Raw genomic sequence first — 15,931 nt, 5'->3', positions numbered from 1 at the left:
TAAAATAAAACAAATTGGAGCTGAATTAAATTTTTTGTGAAAAAAAGTTAAATGTTCATTTTTATTTAAACATTGAAAAAATTCCTGTGAAGCACCAGAAGGGTTAATAAACTTCTTGAATATGGTTTTGAGCACCTTGAGGGGTGTAGTTTTTAGAATGGTGTCACACTTGGGTATTTTCTATCATATAGACCCCTCAAAATGACTTCAAATGAGATGTGGTCCCTAAAATAAAATGGTGTTGTAGAAATGAGAAATTGCTGGTCAACTTTTAACCCTTATAACTCCCTAACAAAAAAAAATTTTGGTTCCAAAATTGTGCTGATGTAAAGTAGACATGTGGGAAATGTTACATATTAAGTATTTTGTGTGACATATCTCTGTGATTTAATTGCATAAAAATTCAAAGTTGGAAAATTGCGAAATTTTCATAATTTTCGCCAAATTTCCTTTTTTTCACAAATAAACGCAGGTACTATCAAATAATTTTTACCATTGTCATGAAGTACAATATGTCATGAGAAAACAATGTCAGAATCACCAGGATCCATTGAAGCGTTCCAGAGTTATAACCTCATAAAGGGACAGTGGTCAGAATTGTAAAAATTGGCCCGGTCATTAACGTGCAAACCACCCTTGGGGGTAAAGGGGTTAAAAAACGGAATACGGCACAGGAATCCATCATTTTCCGGATCCGACACCTTCCGGCTCCCATAGGCTTCTATTCTAGCAAATAGCCGGAAGTGCCGAATCCGGCACTTCCAGCTTTTTCACCGGAGACAAAAAGCATTGCTATGGATGTTTTTTAAACAAAATAGCAATATCTGTACTTCAATTGTAAATACTACAGATGATCCCACTAACAATATCAAAAATTACAGCATAAGTGGAAAAGTTTCCACTTATGCTGTAACTTTTAATTATGGATGTTTTTTCCAGAAAGCGGAAACTGCAGATTTGCCAGATCTGGCAAAAACCGGACGAAACGCAATGTCATCCGGCACAATCCGGCACAAATATAAGTCTATGGGGAAAAAACGGATCCAGTGGCAACATTCGCCGGATCCGTTTTTTTGAAATTCAGCCAGATTGAGCCTGACAGCGAAAATCTGATGTGTGAAAGTAGCCTTTATAAACAGATGTACTCCGCACAACTTAAACACAACACCACATTATAAATTCATACACTAGTAAAACCAAAAGCATTATAATGATTCTTATAAAACTATGCCTCTAGATAAATTCCGTGAGGGTTTGTAGTTTCCAAAATGGGGTGACTTTTGGATGTTTTTCATTGTTTAGGCACATCAGATGCTCTCCAAACGCAACATGGCGCTCTCAGACCATGCTATCAAAGTCTGCACTCCAAACCATCACTCCATCCCTGCTGAGCCCTACCAAGCGCCCAAGCAGCAGTTTTCCACCACACATAGGGAATCAGTGTACTCAGGAGAAATTGCACAACAATTTCAGAAGTTAAATTTTTCCTTTTACCTTTGTGAACATAAAAAAATTGGGGCTAAAAATTAATTTTTGTGGAAAAGATGTAATTTTTTATTTTCACAACTCAGCATTATAAATTTCTGTGAAGCACCGGTGGGATCTAGGTGCTCACCACACCTGTGGGTAAGTTCCTTGAGGGGATTAGTTTCCAAAATGGGGTTACTTGTGGTGGGCTTCCTCTGTTTAGGCAAATTAGGGGCTAACCAAACATGACATGGCGTCCACTTTCAATTCCAAAGAATTTCGCTTTTCAAAATGTCAAACTGTGCTCCTTCCCTTCCAAGCTGTTCCGTGCACACAAACATTGTTTTTTTCCCCACATAAGGAGTATTGACATACTCAGGAAATACTGCACAACAAATTTTTGGGTCCATTTTCTTCTGTCACCCTTGTGAAAATAAAAACTTTGCAGCTAAACAATCATTTTTGTGGAATAAGTGTGATTTTTTTATTCTTACGGCTTTACATTATTAATGTCTGTGAAGCACCTTTGGCTCAGTGTGCTCACTAGATATCTAGATAAGTTCCCTGAGGGGTCTACCATCTGAAATGGGGTCAATTGTGGGGGTTTCCACTATTTCGCAGCCTCAGTGGTTCTCCAAACGTGACATGGCGTCCTCCAATTATTCAAGCCAATTTTATATTCAAAAAGTCAAACGTTGCTCCTTCCCTTCTGAGCCCTGCTGTGTGCCCAAACAGTAGTTTTCTACTACATAGGGCAGGGGTGTCAAACTGCAATCCTCAAGGGCTGCGAACAGGTCATGTTTTCAGGATTTCCTTGTACTGCACAGGTGATAATTTAATCACCTACACACATAATGATTGCAGCACCTTGTGCAAAGCTAAGGAAATCTTGAAAACACGCATGGTCTGCGGCTCTCGAGGAATGCAGTTTGACATCACTGACATAGGGGGTATCTGCATGCTCAGGAGAAATTGTGCAACACATTTTGAAATCTATTTTCTTCTGTTATCCTTGTGAAGATAAAAAATATGGGCTTAACTCCAAATGTTTGTAAAAAAGTAAAATCTGCATTGTTTTCTTCCACATTCCACTAATTGATGTGAAGCACCTGAATGGTTAACATACTTCTTCAATGTGGTTTTGAGCACCTAAAGGGGTGCAGATTTTAGAATGGTGTCACTTTTGGCTATTTTCTGTCACATAGACCCTTCAAAATCACTTCAAATCTGATGTGGTCCCTAAAAAATTATTTTGTAAATTTTGTTGTAAAAATGAGAAATCTCTGGTCAACTTTTAACCCTTCTAACTTCCTAGCAAAAAAATGTATATGTTTAAAAAAATGTTCTGTTGTAAATTAGACATGTAGGAAATTTTTTTATTAACTATTTTATGTGCATAAAAGTGAAAATTGTAAATGATGAAATTCTCAAAATTTAATCCAAATTTCTGATATTTTCACATATCATTGCAAGTCGTTTTGAACAAATGTTATTACCATCAAGAAGTAAAATACGTCACTCACAAGAAAAAAAATTTCAATTGAAGTGTTCCAGAAACTGGAAACTGGTTCCAGAAAACGAAACTGGTCAAAATTGAAAAAATGAGCTTGGTCAGGAAGGTGAAAACAGGCTTCAGGGTGAAATATTAAATATTAAAAATGTTAAATATTCAGATTTCAGGCTTATAAATGTTCTATATTGACCAGCATTACTGACTTGATTGTAGGAAATACAAACCAATCATTACAATGTTCGAGTTCTTTACTGGATGTGGATTTCTTACTGGGGAACATTTATCATTTGTCTCTTATACAATGTAAGGCTAGTATCACATTTACTTTAGAATCCGCAACGTTTAATCTGCATCTGCAAGTGCAGGAAAAACGCATATAAACACGTACAAGGGCAGCGTTTTTTTGACGCATGCGGGAACGCCGCGTTTGTACGCTTTTCTACGCGTTTGCGTTTTTGGTGCGCATGGTGACAAATTTTACAGGAGAAAAATCTAGATAACCAGACACTGCCAATGTGACTACAGAGGGCGTGTATTATGGGATATCTTTATATAAACCCTTGAACAGCTGAAACCTTCAGATTTTGCTCCTGTCTCCTGTGTCATGATGGATCTTCACATGGAGAGCTTTTATTTCAACCTGGATTTAAGCATCAAGCTGTTTCTTGCCTGTGCGTTTGATTGGGAGCAAGACAGAAATCGCGAAAGATGGAGAAGGAGATGTCGTAGGCGTTTCTGGAGACACCCCATTATTGAATTACGTGAGAGACGTGGAGCCTATCACACGCTGTATGGCGAGCTTAATGCCAACCCGGAAAAATTCCCGGAATATACAAGGATGTCGCAAGACTCAGTCCAGGATTTGCTTGCTCGTGTCCAAGGAGCCATACGGAGACAGGACACCCAGCTCCGTAGAGCGATTCCACCACAGGAACATCTGCTGGTTACATTAAGGTACGTAAGAAATCTAAACCAATGCCAGTGCTAATTTTATGTGTTCTGACATGTTTTTTTGTTTGGTATTTTCCTTTATGTCTTTAGCATAACAACACCATAAATAGAATTGATTGTAATTTTTTTATTATTTATTTTCTTCCAGATTTCTGGCAACCGGAGAGAGTTTATCATCCCTCCACTTCCAATACCGGCTTGGAATATCCACCCTGTCGGGAATAGTTGTGGACACCAGCCGGGCTTTGTGGAATGTACTCCGGGATGAGTTTATGCCCCTACCCACCTTGGACATGTGGATTGGAATTGCGGAAAAATTCTGGAGTGTGTGTGATTTCCCCAATTCTTTGGGAGCGGTGGATGGAAAGCACATCCACATTATCAAACCAGCCAGAACAGGATCGGAGGACTTCAACTATAAAAAATATTTTTCTGTTGTGCTCATGGCAATAGCCGATGAGGACTGTCGCTTCATCGCCGTGGACATTGGAGCTTTTGGCCGTGGCAACGATTCCCAGACTTTCAAGAACTCGGATATGGGCCGCCATGTGTATGGCAAAAATTTAAATTTTCCATGGCCACAACCTCTCCCCAACACTCAAGGTCCACCGATGCCATTTGTCATGGTTGGGGATGAGGCCTTTCAGATGTGTGAAAACCTACTGAAGCCATATTTCAGTCGGGACTTGAACCACACTAAAAGGATCTTTAACTACAGGGCCCGAAGAACTGTAGAGTGTACCTGTTAGGACTGGCGGAACGCACCAAGACAGATGGTATAGATGCGTTCGCAGTCCGGGGTCCACCGTGCAGGTGAAAACCTGCTGCTAGCAATTAGCAGACTATATGGCGGTACACTAGAGTATACACACGTGGGTTAACCTCACCCAGCGTGAAAGAAGCAATCCTGTTAAGGCACAGGACCGCGGTACCGCACCTAAAGCGCGAGCAAGTAGTCAGCGAACTCAACCCCATCTGGGATTGAAGTCCGATTAGACCCTTGCTGGCGCAACACCGCAACTGGGTGTGAAATGAAACAGAAGAGCATGCAGTGCCGCACTGACGAACGCCACTAACCACCCAGGCTTGGGTAAGGAAAGCACAGAGGAAGTGCACGGCGCCATACTGGCGGTCACAGCAACTGGACGCTATAATGTGTGACTAGTGTTGTAGGATAAGTCGGGCGCTAGGTAGCAGCCATACACCTTCCGCGAACAGTCATACTATAGGGTAGGGGTATCCAAGGACGACTTGCACTCACAACATACACACATTAGCAATTGTTTGACAATACTAGCGCATGGCCGTGCGGTCATGCGCAGTTTATATAGCAGCAGCACAGGAAGTGGCCACAGCACTTTTGCCCTTCTAGGACCTGCCAAGAGGACCAATGGAATGTGCTGCAGAGCCTGAGCACATGACCCTCGATCTCCAACGGGAGACCTTACGCTGGGCATGCTCAGTACGTGCAGACAAGGACTTAGTCCCAGAGAAGTCCGCTCACTGCTGACCAGAACAGACTTTAATAGCAGAGACTGGAGAAGCAGCAGTAACTCTCAGAACAGAGTGAGAATGAGCAAGACGCTGGGACCGACGTCCTTGCTGAGCAGACTCCACTGCGGCTGGACAAGAATGGGAGACCGCAGCGAAGGTGGCTCAAGATTCCCCCTGTGCTGAAGCGGGAACTTGACCCCTAACATTACCCCCCCCTCCTAGGGCCCCCCCCTCCTTGGGCCTTGCTACGTTCGAAGGCAGCAATGAGCTGCGGAGCCCGAATGTGCTCAGCAGGCTCCCAGGACCTATCCTCAGGGCCGTAATCCTTCCAGTCCACCCAAAAAAATTTTTTGCCACGTACCACCTTGCACCCCAAGATAGCGTTCACCTCGAAATCGTCCGTAGACGAACCCGATGTCCCGGCAGATGACTCAGAAAACCGAGACATGTATACGGGCTTAAGGAGGGACACATGAAAGGTGTCGGTGATACCAAGGCGTGGAGGAAGGGCCAGACGGTGGACCACAGGATTAACCTGTTCGAGGACTTTGAAGGGACCCAAGTAGCGAGGAGCAAATTTAGTGGACTCAACTCGCAGCCTGATGTTACGGGCGGAGAGCCACACCAAGTCGCCAGGAGCAAAGGACGGGGCGGGGCGCCGATGAGCATCGGCGGAGGACCTCATTCTCTCCTTAGAGGCCCGAATGGCATCCTGAGTGCGGTCCCAAATATCCCGTGCCTCCACAGCCCAGTCTGCCACCCTGGAGTCTGCGGAAGACACGGGCATAGGCACAGGTACCCGTGGATGCTGACCATAGTTGAGGAGGAATGGGGTTTGTCCAGTGGAGTCGGCTACGGCGTTGTTCAGCGCAAACTCTGCCCATGATAGCAAGGATGTCCAGTCATCCTGCCTGGCTGAAACAAAATGTCGCATGTATGTGACCAAGGTCTGGTTGGCCCTCTCTACCAACCCATTCGTCTCGGGATGATAAGTGGAAGAGAGATTCAACTCAATACTGAGAAGACGACACAGCTCTCTCCAGAACCGAGACGCAAACTGGGGACCCCGGTCACTGACAATTTTGTCAGGCATACCATGTAGGCGGAAGATGTGCTTAATGAACAACGCAGCCAAGGCCCGTGCAGAAGGTAACCGTGGTAGCGGCACCAAATGCACCATTTTCGAGAAATGATCGGTGATGACCCAAATGATGGTACAGCCGCGAGACTTGGGCAAACCCACGACAAAGTCCATCCCGACTGTTATGTTTGCTAATGACAGGTGTTATGAAGGCAATCCAGAAACACAGTGTGCTTAGCGATCAGAGCGCACACAGTGATCTGACAAATACCCAAAAATACAAGAACGAGCTCTGAGACGTGGAAACTCTGTAGACTGCACACCTGATCCTATCCTAAACACAACTAAAAGCGGCTGTGGATTGCGCCTAACAACTACCTAGGCAACTCGGCACAGCCTAAGAAACTAGCTAGCCTGAAGATAGAAAAATAGGCCTGACTTGCCCCAGAGAAATTCCCCAAAGGAAAAGGCAGCCCCCCACATATAATGACTGTGAGTAAGATGAAAAGACAAAACGTAGGGATGAAATAGATACAGCAAAGTGGGGCCCGATATTCTAGGACAGAGCGAGGACAGTAAAGCGAACTTTGCAGTCTACAAAAAACCCTAAAGCAAAACCACGCAAAGGGGGCAAAAAAAACCCCACCGTGCCGAACTAACGGCACGGCGGTACACCCTTTGCGTCTCAGAACTTCCAGCAAAACAAAAGACAAGCTGGACAGAAAAAAAGCAACAAAAAAAACAAAAAGCACTTAGCTATACAGAGCAGCAGGTCACAGGAACAATCAGGAGAAGCTCAGATCCAACACTGAAACATTGACAAGGAGCAAGGATAGCAGCATCAGGCGGAGTTAAGTAATGAAGCAGTTAACGAGCTCACCAGAACACCTGAGGGAGGAAGCTCAGAAGCTGCAGTACCACTTGTGACCACAGGAGTGAATTCAGCCACAGAATTCACAACAGTACCCCCCCCTTGAGGAGGGGTCACCGAACCCTCACCAGAGCCCCCAGGCCGACCAGGATGAGCCGCATGAAAGGCACGAACAAGATCGGAAGCATGAACATCAGAGGCAAAAACCCAGGAATTATCTTCCTGAGCATAACCCTTCCATTTAACCAGATACTGGAGTTTCCGTCTAGGAACACGAGAATCCAAAATCTTCTCCACAATATACTCCAATTCCCCCTCCACCAAAACCGGGGCAGGAGGCTCAACAGATGGAACCATAGGTGCCACGTATCTCCGCAACAACGACCTATGGAATACATTATGTATGGAAAAGGAGTCTGGGAGGGTCAAACGAAAAGACACAGGATTGAGAACCTCAGAAATCCTATACGGACCAATAAAACGAGGTTTAAATTTAGGAGAGGAAACCTTCATAGGAATATGACGAGAAGATAACCAAACCAGATCCCCAACACGAAGTCGGGGACCCACACGGCGTCTGCAATTAGCGAAAAGTTGAGCTTTCTCCTGGGACAAGATCAAATTGTCCACTACCTGAGTCCAGATCTGCTGCAACCTATCCACCACAGAATCCACACCAGGACAGTCCGAAGACTCAACCTGTCCTGAAGAGAATCGAGGATGGAACCCAGAATTGCAAAAAAATGGAGAAACCAAGGTAGCCGAGCTGGCCCGATTATTAAGGGCGAACTCAGCCAACGGCAAAAAGGACACCCAATCATCCTGGTCTGCAGAAACAAAACATCTCAGATATGTTTCCAAGGTCTGATTGGTTCGTTCGGTCTGGCCATTAGTCTGAGGATGGAAAGCCGAGGAAAAGGATAGGTCAATGCCCATCCTACCACAAAAGGCTCGCCAGAACCTTGAAACAAACTGGGAACCTCTGTCAGAAACAATATTCTCAGGAATGCCATGCAACCGAACCACATGCTGAAAGAACAAAGGTACCAAATCAGAGGAGGAAGGCAATTTAGCCAAGGGCACCAGATGGACCATTTTAGAAAAGCGATCACAGACCACCCAAATGACTGACATCTTTTGAGAAACGGGAAGGTCAGAAATGAAATCCATCGAAATATGTGTCCAAGGCCTCTTTGGGACCGGCAAGGGCAAAAGCAACCCACTGGCACGAGAACAGCAGGGCTTAGCCCTAGCGCAAATCCCACAGGACTGCACAAAAGTACGTACATCCCGTGACAGAGATGGCCACCAGATGGATCTAGCCACTAACTCTCTGGTACCAAAGATTCCAGGATGACCAGCCAACACCGAACAATGAAGTTCAGAGATAAGTTTATTAGTCCACCTATCAGGGACGAACAGTTTCTCTGCTGGACAACGATCAGGTTTATTCGCCTGAAATTTTTGCAGCACCCGCCGCAAATCAGGGGAGATGGCAGACACAATGACTCCTTCCTTGAGGATACCCGCTGGCTCAGATAAACCCGGAGAGTCGGACACAAAACTCCTAGACAGAGCATCCGCCTTCACATTTTTAGAGCCCGGAAGGTACGAAATCACAAAGTCGAAGCGGGCAAAAAATAACGACCAACGGGCCTGTCTAGGATTCAAGCGCTTGGCAGACTCGAGATAAGTCAAGTTCTTATGATCAGTCAATACCACCACGCGATGCTTAGCTCCTTCAAGCCAATGACGCCACTCCTCGAATGCCCACTTCATGGCCAGCAACTCTCGATTGCCCACATCATAATTACGCTCAGCGGGCAAAAACTTCCTGGAAAAGAAAGCACATGGTTTCATCACTGAGCAATCAGAACCTCTCTGTGACAAAACCGCCCCTGCTCCAATCTCAGAAGCATCAACCTCGACCTGGAACGGAAGAGAAACATCTGGCTGACACAACACAGGGGCAGAACAAAAACGACGCTTCAACTCCTGAAAAGCTTCCACAGCAGCAGAAGACCAATTAACCAAATCAGCACCCTTCTTGGTCAAATCGGTCAATGGTTTGGCAATGCTAGAAAAATTACAGATGAAGCGACGATAAAAATTAGCAAAGCCCAGGAACTTTTGCAGACTTTTCAGAGATGTCGGCTGAATCCAATCCTGGATGGCTTGGACCTTAACTGGATCCATCTCGATAGTAGAAGGGGTAAAGATGAACCCCAAAAATGAAACTTTCTGCACACCGAAGAGACACTTTGATCCCTTCACAAACAAAGAGTTAGCACGCAGGACCTGAAAAACCATTCTGACCTGCTTCACATGAGACTCCCAATCATCTGAGAAGATCAAAATGTCATCCAAGTAAACAATCAGGAATTTATCCAGATACTCACGGAAGATGTCATGCATAAAAGACTGAAACACAGATGGAGCATTGGCAAGTCCGAACGGCATCACTAGATACTCAAAATGACCCTCGGGCGTATTGAATGCAGTTTTCCATTCATCTCCTTGCCTGATTCTCACCAGATTATACGCACCACGAAGATCTATCTTAGTGAACCAACTAGCCCCCTTAATCCGAGCAAACAAGTCAGATAACAATGGCAAGGGATACTGAAATTTAACAGTGATCTTATTAAGAAGGCGGTAATCAATACACGGTCTCAGCGAACCATCCTTCTTGGCTACAAAGAAGAACCCTGCTCCCAGTGGTGATGACGATGGGCGAATATGTCCCTTCTCCAGGGATTCCTTCACATAACTGCGCATAGCGGCGTGTTCGGGCACGGATAAATTAAATAATCGACCTTTAGGGAATTTACTACCAGGAATCAAATTGATAGCACAATCACAATCCCTATGCGGAGGTAGAGCATCGGACTTGGGCTCTTCAAATACATCCTGATAATCAGACAAGAACTCTGGGACCTCAGAAGGGGTGGATGACGAAATCGACAAAAATGGAACATCACCATGTACCCCCTGACAACCCCAGCTGGATACCGACATGGAATTCCAATCCAATACTGGATTATGGGTTTGTAGCCATGGCAACCCCAACACGACCACATCATGCAGATTATGCAACACCAGAAAGCGAATAACTTCCTGATGTGTAGGAGCCATGCACATGGTCAGCTGGGCCCAGTATTGAGGTTTATTCTTGGCCAAAGGTGTAGCATCAATTCCTCTCAATGGAATAGGACACCGCAAAGGCTCCAAGAAAAACCCACAACGTTTAGCATAATCCAAATCCATCAGATTCAGGGCAGCGCCCGAATCCACAAACGCCATGACAGAAAACGACGACAAAGAGCATATCAAGGTAATGGACAGAAGGAATTTGGACTGTACAGTATCAATGACGGCAGACCTAGCGGACCGCTTAGTGCGCTTAGGACAATCAGAAATAGCATGAGTGGAATCACCACAGTAGAAACACAGACCATTCAGACGTCTGTATTCCTGCCGTTCAACTCTAGTCATAGTCCTATCGCACTGCATAGGCTCAGGTTTAACCTCAGGCAGTACCGCCAAATGGTGCACAGTAGAGTTGAGCGACCTTGACCTTTTTAGAGTCGAGCCGGGTTTTGCGAAACCCGACTATGTCCAAAGTCGGGTCGAGTGAAATCGGCCGATTATGACGTAAAGTCGGGATCGACCGAAACACGAAACCCAATGCAAGTCAATGGGGCAGCATAGTCGGCAGTGAGTGGGGGCCAGGAAAACACCTAGAGTGGCCATTTTAATGTCAAAACCATCCATTCTTCTTAATGAAGCTTGTCAAGCGTAATTTACCTTATAATAATTGGAAGGCATTTGAAATTGGGGGTCATTTGGCTAAAGTTGTGGGGGGTAGGGCTGGTTCAAGTAATTAGTGGGCCCAGGAAATCTGGACCACGTCACGGCAGTGGAGCAGGGAGAGGTAAGTATTTCAACTTTGCAAGTGCTGTGAACCTGAGCAAGCAGGGGGGGCCCACTCGTTGGCATTGGCACTGGCACAGGGCCCCTCAAAGTACAGCGGTGTGTTTGCACGGCGGGGGCGCCTCCCACCGGCAGCAACACTTTTGCGTACTATGAGAGGCCCTGTGCCAGTGACGTCGCCAACTAGTATTCCTCCCCCCACCTGATGAAGGAACCTGCACTTTCATCTGCACCTTCCTCTTTGTCCCCGTGTAAGGTGGTATGGTATGCGGGAAGAGCAACCTGACTTTCAGCAGGGTCACAATGTTGTTGTGTAGCGTGCACGGGGAATGTTGCGTTATGGGTCAATGTACCAGCAGACTCATCTATCACTGGCTGGGCAATGGGCACGATGAAGTGGAAACACAGATATAGGCCCAAAGAAGAAAGTGGGCTAAATGCAGTTCAAAATTGGTAACACAGGAATAACCAGGGGGCATTGCAGTGGAGGACAACTGGAATGAGAGGCTGACACAGAGAGTAGGGCCAAATCAGTAAGTAGTCGAAATGCAGTTCAAAATTGGCAACCGTAGTAAACAGGCGGCACAGCTTTGTTCAGTGGAGGAGAACAGCAAGGAGTGGCAGACACCGATAGTAGGCCCCAAACCAACTAGTACGCCAAATGCAGTTGTTCCATTTAACCACAATTTAATGAGAGCCTGAAGATAGAAGCTCAGGAAAGGCAACCTGGGGAACACCTTGGAGTGTAACACACCCTCTCTCTACACCCCATACCCAATTTGTAGGCCTAATGCAGCGTAGTTTCCGACAACTACTAAACGAGAGCCGGAATATCGAAGCTCAGGAAAGGCAACCTGGGGAACACCTTGGAGTGTAACACACCCTCTCTCTACACCCCATACCCAATTTGAAGGCCTAATGCAGTGTAGTTTCCAAGAACTACTAAACGAGAGCCGGAAGATCGAAGCTCAGGAAAGGCAACCTGGGGAACACCTTGGAGTGTAACAAACCCTCTCTCTACACCCCATACCCAATTTGTAGGCCTAATGCAGCGTAGTTTCCGACAACTACTAAACGAGAGCATGAAAATCGAAGCTCAGGAAAGGCAACCTGGGGAACACCTTGGAGTGTAACACACCCTCTCTCTACACCCCATACCCAATTTGTAGGCCTAATGCAGCGTAGTTTCCGACAACTACTAAACGAGAGCCGGAATATCGAAGCTCAGGAAAGGCAACCTGGGGAACACCTTGGAGTGTAACACACCCTCTCTCTACGCCCCATACCCAATTTGTAGGCCTAATGCAGCGTAGTTTCCGACAACTACTAAACGAGAGCCGGAATATCGAAGCTCAGGAAAGGCAACCTGGGGAACACCTTGGAGTGTAACACACCCTCTCTCTACACCCCATACCCAATTTGAAGGCCTAATGCAGTGTAGTTTCCAAGAACTACTAAACGAGAGCCGGAAGATCGAAGCTCAGGAAAGGCAACCTGGGGAACACCTTGGAGTGTAACAAACCCTCTCTCTACACCCCATACCCAATTTGTAGGCCTAATGCAGCGTAGTTTCCGACAACTACTAAACGAGAGCATGAAGATCGAAGCTCAGGAAAGGCAACCTGGGGAACACCTTGGAGTGTAACACACCCTCTCTCTACACCCCATACCCAATTTGTAGGCCTAATGCAGCGTAGTTTCCGACAACTACTAAACGAGAGCCGGAATATCGAAGCTCAGGAAAGGCAACCTGGGGAACACCTTGGAGTGTAACACACCCTCTCTCTACGCCCCATACCCAATTTGTAGGCCTAATGCAGCGTAGTTTCCGACAACTACTAAACGAGAGCCGGAATATCGAAGCTCAGGAAAGGCAACCTGGGGAACACCTTGGAGTGTAACACACCCTCTCTCTACACCCCATACCCAATTTGAAGGCCTAATGCAGTGTAGTTTCCAAGAACTACTAAACGAGAGCCGGAAGATCGAAGCTCAGGAAAGGCAACCTGGGGAACACCTTGGAGTGTAACACACCCTCTCTCTACACCCCATACCCAATTTGAAGGCCTAATGCAGTGTAGTTTCCAAGAACTACTAAACGAGAGCCGGAAGATCGAAGCTCAGGAAAGGCAACCTGGGGAACACCTTGGAGTGTAACACACCCTCTCGCTACACCCCATACCCAATTTGAAGGCCTAATGCAGCGTAGTTTCCAACAACTACTAAACGAGAGCCGGAAGATCGAAGCTCAGGAAAGGCAACCTGGGGAACACCTTGGAGTGGAACACACCATCTCTCTACACCCCATACCCAATTTGAAGGCCTAATGCAGAGTAGTTTCCAAGAACTACTAAACGAGAGCCGGAAGATCGAAGCTCAGGAAAGGCAACCTGGGGAACACCTTGGAGTGTAACACAACGTCTCTCTACACGACGGAAGGGCTGATTCTTAGGAAGGAAGGCTGTTGGAAATAAGCATTGCGCGTCCGAGGGTGATTATATTCTTATTAGGTATATACTCACCCTCGGACGCGCCCTGCTTCTTTATTTGGAATGAATGTTTATTTGCAATGTGGTGTTGACTTTCTCTATTATTTTGGTAATTAATGATTTTATTATTTTCATTATTTTGCATCTTCTCGGCAATAATATAAAGAAGACGCGACAGGACAACACTCGGTGGATGCCATATGTGTGTTTTCAATTTAAAAAAACTTTCAGTTAACTACTTGCAGGAGAAAGTAATTGTAGCTGGTGGCCATTTTTAGTACTGTACCAGATTTTAGTTGTGTGTTTGTTTTTAATGTTAAAATGTCTGCATTTGATATCTCACCAGTATTTTCTTTTTTATAAGCAAAATACTTATTTTTATATTTTCTGATGTTGGTTCCAGGGGTACACGGCCAGCAGTGCCCTGGTCAGTGTAGTAGTAGTTGAAAGAATGGACCGCAGACAGGCATCGAAGGCCTAAAATAATAACACATGGCTGTAGGCAATTTTAAATTGGTTCCAGGGGTACACGGACAGCAGTGGTGTGGTCAGTGGAGGCCTAGTGGAAGGAGTGACCGCAGACAGGCATCGAAGGCCTAAAATAATAACACATGGCTGTAGGCAATTTTAAATTGGTTCCAGGGGTACACGGACAGCAGTGGTGTGGTCAGTGGAGGCCTAGTGGAAGGAGTGACCGCAGACAGGCATCGAAGGCCTAAAATAATAACACATGGCTGTAGGCAATTTTAAATTGGTTCCAGGGGTACACGGACAGCAGTGGTGTGGTCAGTGGAGGCCTAGTGGAAGGAGTGACCGCAGACAGGCATCGAAGGCCTAAAATAATAACACATGGCTGTAGGCAATTTTAAATTGGTTCCAGGGGTACACGGGCAGCAGTGACCTGGTCAGTGTAGTAGTAGTTGAAAGAATGGACCGCAGACAGGCATCGAAGGCCTAAAATAAAAAAATTGGGCTGGCTGTAGGCAATTTTAAATTGGTTCCAGGGGTACACGGACAGCAGTGGTGTGGTCAGTGGAGGCCTAGTGGAAGGAGTGACCGCAGACAGGCATCGAAGGCCTAAAATAATAACACATGGCTGTAGGCAATTTTAAATTGGTTCCAGGGGTACACGGGCAGCAGTGACCTGGTCAGTGTAGTAGTAGTTGAAAAAATGGACCGCAGACAGGCATCGAATGCCTAAAATAATAACACATGGCTGTAGGCAATTTTAAATTGGTTCCAGGGGTACACGGACAGCAGTGGTGTGGTCAGTGGAGGCCTAGTGGAAGGAGTGACCGCAGACAGGCATCGAAGGCCTAAAATAATAACACATGGCTGTAGGCAATTTTAAATTGGTTCCAGGGGTACACGGGCAGCAGTGACCTGGTCAGTGTAGTAGTAGTTGAAAAAATGGACCGCAGACAGGCATCGAATGCCTAAAATAATAACACATGGCTGTAGGCAATTTTAAATTGGTTCCAGGGGTACACGGACAGCAGTGGTGTGGTCAGTGGAGGCCTAGTGGAAGGAGTGACCGCAGACAGGCATCGAAGGCCTAAAATAATAACACATGGCTGTAGGCAATTTTAAATTGGTTCCAGGGGTACACGGGCAGCAGTGACCTGGTCAGTGTAGTAGTAGTTGAAAAAATGGACCGCAGACAGGCATCGAATGCCTAAAATAATAACACATGGCTGTAGGCAATTTTAAATTGGTTCCCGGGGTACACGGGCAGCAGTGACCTGGTCAGTGTAGTAGTAGTTGAAAAAATGGACCGCAGACAGGCATCGAATGCCTAAAATAATAACACATGGCTGTAGGCAATTTTAAATTGGTTCCCGGGGTACACGGGCAGCAGTGACCTGGTCAGTGTAGTAGTAGTTGAAAGAATGGACCGCAGACAGGCATCGAATGCCTAAAATAATAACACATGGCTGTAGGCAATTTTAAATTGGTTCCAGGGGTACACGGACAGCAGTGGTGTGGTCAGTGGAGGCCTAGTGGAAGGAGTGACCGCAGACAGGCATCGAAGGCCTAAAATAATAACACATGGCTGTAGGCAATTTTAAATTGGTTCCAGGGGTACACGGGCAGCAGTGACCTGGTCAGTGTAGTAGTAGTTGAAAAAATGG

This window comes from Ranitomeya imitator, chromosome 3, assembly GCF_032444005.1.
Source record: "Ranitomeya imitator isolate aRanImi1 chromosome 3, aRanImi1.pri, whole genome shotgun sequence".
NCBI classification, from domain to species: Eukaryota; Metazoa; Chordata; class Amphibia; order Anura; family Dendrobatidae; genus Ranitomeya; species Ranitomeya imitator.
The sequence above is the reverse complement of the archived record's forward strand: the minus strand, read 5'-3'. Positions refer to the sequence as shown.